Here is a 4,633-nt window from a genome sequence, read left to right as displayed (position 1 = left end):
CCCCTCATCTAGAGACGCCCAAGTGTTGGACAGGTCCTTCAGTGCAGTGCCACGAGGTTAGGTCCCTTCTGGGGACTTGTCCAAAGCTTTTCTATAGTGAACCTCCTTGGGCGAAGCTCCTGGCTCCAGGTCTGCCTTCCCAGCCCTGACCTCTCGCCCATTAGGGAGCTGCTGGCCCCGAGCCTCTTGTCAGTGTTTCTCCCCTTTTGACACATCAGAAAAGTTTCCATGCTGGTTTTTTTTTTTTTTTTTTTTTTGCTTTTAATAAATCATTCCTAAGATCATGTCACCCTGCCACGTGTTTTACTGGTTCATTTCCAGGCTCCCAGCTTGGACCCAGCCTTTGAAAAATGAGATTTCACCTCCAACACATACCCCCAGCATTAAAGCCTGGTCCCTCCACAGGCAGAGCCAGGTTCTCCCCAAAGGCTCCCACTCCCAGCCGCCTCGTGCCAAGCCTAACATAGTGGCTTGTCTTAAAGCGTTAAGTACAAAGCATATGCAGGGCAGATGGATATGAGGTTATAAGATAATTAAGCATGTTAATTTCATTTGCATCTAGCTCTTAAATTCCCATAAACTCTGCAGAGCTGTGAAATGAGAATTGCCGCTCGACACCACAAAGCAACAAAAATTTAGTTACCAAAAGCAAAACACTGATTAACAAATGGGAGCAAAAGCCAGCTGCGGGCCAGCCGAACGAAGCCCCAGCAGGTCCCTGCTCCCCCAAGCGCTTGGCAGATCTGCGCCATGTGACGCCACCAATGGGTGCTTCAGTGGCAACGGTAATTGAATACGAATTGCTTATGGGCTTTGGCTGGACTGAAACATTATGAAGCCAGGGAGAGCTGGGAGAAAAAAATCATTGCTTCAAAAAAAGATTTGACCCCAGAGGTGGAGGAAAAGCTATTTACATGGTGTGAAAATGAAAGCCAGGTACTGGTGTGGGGAGCCAGGCCCGAGCACCCGCACTGCCACACCCACGGGCTCCACACGAAGCATGTCCAAGGCTGGCACCATCAGCAGGGTCCTTTAGGGAAGGCTTGGTGATGGTGCAGTAGCACGAGGTGTGTGGGCATGCCCTTGAGCAAAGGTGGTGTCCAGCTGGGCTGCTAGGTTGTGGGGCTGAGACCCAGAGGGAGCTGGAGCAGCCCCAGGGAACCACCAGAGCAGCTGGAGCTTGGGGACCCGCAGGGAACCCCTCAAGGATACCCCACGGAAACCAGGAGGTGGCAGATCTGCTCCTCAACCACCTTCCACGGCACTGGAGCTGGAGGGCACCCAGGTGTCCCTGTGCCCTACAGAGCCCAGGCCAGCTGCCACACCCCTGGGGTAAGTTAATACTTACCTTTCAGGCATCCAGGACAATTTTGAGACAAATGAAGAAACCAGCATCTCCTGCAGAGCTCCCTGCTGCCACAGCACGACTGAGGTGCGGGATCCCCGGTGGTGCCTGCAGGCGGGAGAGATGCAAGGGCCTCCAGGTTGGCCCCATCGTCCCAAGGCTGCCTACGGATAAATGCAGCCTGGCCTTTTGGGAACCGCTGGGAAACATGTCCCTCTTGTACCCACAGTACCCACGTAAACTAAACAAACACAGGGTGTATCCTTCAATATACCCAACATCGGAGTACAACGTGTTCCTGACCGCGAACCAAAGCACAGAAAGAGAAGAAACCTTAATGTGGGGTTACCTGGGGAGAAGACAACGCAGAACTGAAAGGAAAACAGGAACACTGGACTTATTTGAAATGCTTTAATAAGATTTATTAAAAAATATCCCTTGGCAGTTCACAGTCACCACGATCTACAATAGAAACTCGGCTGGATAACACTTGGAACAGTTTTCCCCTACAACAGAAGGCAACCCCCCAGGAACACTTGAGCATGGCTTAAACACACCTATTGGCATTAAAACCCTGGGTTGGCATCAAACATGGTGCAACCGCTGGTGGCAGAGCCCATTGCACCACACACGCATTACACATCTGCCCCGATACTTACCTTGTCTTTGGGAAGAAAAAACCTATTTAAAATATGGGGAAAACAATAAATCAGTACTGTGGAGAAACTGGACTCCACTTCTCTGCGATTTCAGGAAGACAAAGCTCTTGGTGTGCTGCAGCCTGCAGGGAGAGCAGGGGAAATGGAAGCTTGAACATCTGGCTGGACCCATACAAAAGGTTACAGCCACACGGCCCTGTCGTCAGCATGAAGAGGGGGACGGTTTGGTGCTGCAGGACATGACGGCTGTGGGTCTCGTCCTCCAGAGGAAACCTCCAAATCTTCCAGGTCAAAACCTTACTTTGCAAGGGCTCAGGGCTTTATTAGCATTTTTTCTTCCCCAGTGAAACCCCATGAATGTACAACAGGATGCTTAAAGAAGGGGGGTGCGTGTGTGAGAGCAAGCGAGCTAGAGCCTAAGCTTTGCTGCCGAGCCGCCTGCAACAGTCCAGCTCCATCAGCCAGACAGGTTCAGATTTTGAAAGCATTAAGGCTCCTCTCCTCAGCCAGCTGCTCCCGGTCAGCCAGTTCTTTTTCTGGGGACTCTTACTCCAGAATAACAATGCCTCACTCCACTTTCCAAGTGGATTAAGAGAATCTGAATAAGGCACTGTATTCCAGAATAAACCATCCATGCTCTCTGCTAAAGAAAAAAATAACTATTTAAAATTCATCCCCAATTTTGGCCAAAGCAAGCTCCCTGCGTGGAAAAGCTCTCTGTCGGGACCTCCTGTCACAGCCAGTGGTGCCAATACGACGGCTGCAGAGGTGCTGCTGGCTTGGCTGCTGCACAGCCCCTTCCCAACACTTCACAGCAATATTAACATGAGGAAAAACTGAAAAATTGGGAAGGAGTCTTCTCCTCAACTGGCACTGGGAACATGCAGGCTGTTTACCACCAACCAACACATTGAAGTGCAGTGGGTCTATGTGACAAATTCCTTTTGCATTTAAAATGCCTTCTAAATAGGCACCCGATCAAAAATTAACTCGGTGGTTTCATGATTTATCAAAGAAACATTGTAAAAAGCCAGATCCAAAACAAAGGGCTGAAAAAACTTCTGTTCCACACTATTACTCTTCGAAACAACGTGCAAAGGGCATGGGACTGCGTTTCAAGTCGTGCTGGAGCAAAAATAAAAAAGCAAACCAATTTTAAGTTGACATAGTGTATTGTGAATTACTTTCTCAGCGTTTCTACATCTAAGATAGCATGAAATGATCTGCCATACAGTAAAACAGTTTAATATACAGTTGATTACAGAGCCGTATTAACGAGTCAGAGATAATACACATTTTATCTATATACATATATAGCTTAATATTTCACAGATACAACTTTTTTTCCATTTCAGTTTTCTCAACGAAGCATAGGCAGAATATTTACAGTGAAGCCGCTGCGAGGAAGCCCCATCCCCCAGCGAAGCCCCCGGCAGAAGCCGCCAGCTTCCCCCAGCGGTGTGTGTAAACAGACCATTTCTCTCTCTCCTCGCAAGAAGGGAGGGCAGCAGGTAGCAGGGACAGAGACGTCATGAAGAAACAATTTCCAGCTAACCTGGAGCCTTTGAAATGTTTTAGATTTGATTTTTTTCTTCTTTTCCTTCCTTTTAACTGGAAACTGTTCTCAATGTTTCAATAGTGTTCTTGGTTAACGCGTTCTGTACAATCGCCGCGTGCGCTCACGCAAGGCCAGGCAGTGCTGAAGTCTCAGGCAATACTGTGAAGCAGCTTTTAAAGAAAGCAGAGGGTGGTTGGGAGGGTGCATCACTGCCCGGCTGACAGCTACGTGCTAAACCAAACGCAACCCCAAAGTGAGTTTCACTTTGAAAATAATTTCTTGCAGGCTGTTTGTAATGGGGTACCACAGGTCCTTACACACAGCGATTGCTTACGTAGGGTCGTGTGTAGGTGTGAGACTATATAAACCAAGGTTGGACAGACCAACCCCAACTTGCCACGCAGTCCGGCCATGATCAGACAGCAGCGCCTTGATTTCTAGTGCATGGTGTTAACAGCCAGTTGATATTTGCTCACATGAAAACGTGAAACGAAACCACCAGGCTGGGAGGGAAGACTTATTTACACAGGCATCTGGTAGCTGCTGGGCTGACCAGGGACACTGTCCCCAGAGCACACCTTCCCCACCTCGCCAGCCCACGGCTGCCAAAGCCTGCTGCTGCCCGGGCGCTGCTGCTGGACCGGCACAGTGGCTCCTCAGCTCCGGCCCTCTGCCGGGTCCAGCTCCTTCCCGGCTCTCCCAGCTTTCCCATCGTCTACATCTCTGCCTCCTGCCTTCTCCTTCACCTCAATGCTGCAGCACAGGAGCCTGGGGGGTGGGAAAGGAGGAATCCAGACCCCATCACCAGCAAAGACAGCTTTTTATGCTAAGTTAAAAATACTGTTTCATGGAAAGAAGCTTTTCCAAGCAATGCAATATATAAAGCCATCACACCAGCCCTGGGGAACAAGGTGACTTTCCTGAGAGCACAAGGGGAGAGCCTGTCTGCCCATTCCTGGGTAATTCAGGGAGGGTGGCCAAGGTCCTTAGCATCTTTGGACACCGCCACTGCCTCCTCTCAAACAGGAGATACCCGCCGTTGAGCAGAAAAATTCCTAAATATTCAGCACA

The sequence above is a fragment of the Phalacrocorax aristotelis genome, chromosome 10 (genome assembly GCF_949628215.1).
Source record: "Phalacrocorax aristotelis chromosome 10, bGulAri2.1, whole genome shotgun sequence".
Lineage (NCBI taxonomy): Eukaryota > Metazoa > Chordata > Aves > Suliformes > Phalacrocoracidae > Phalacrocorax > Phalacrocorax aristotelis.
Note: the sequence above shows the minus strand (reverse complement) of the source record.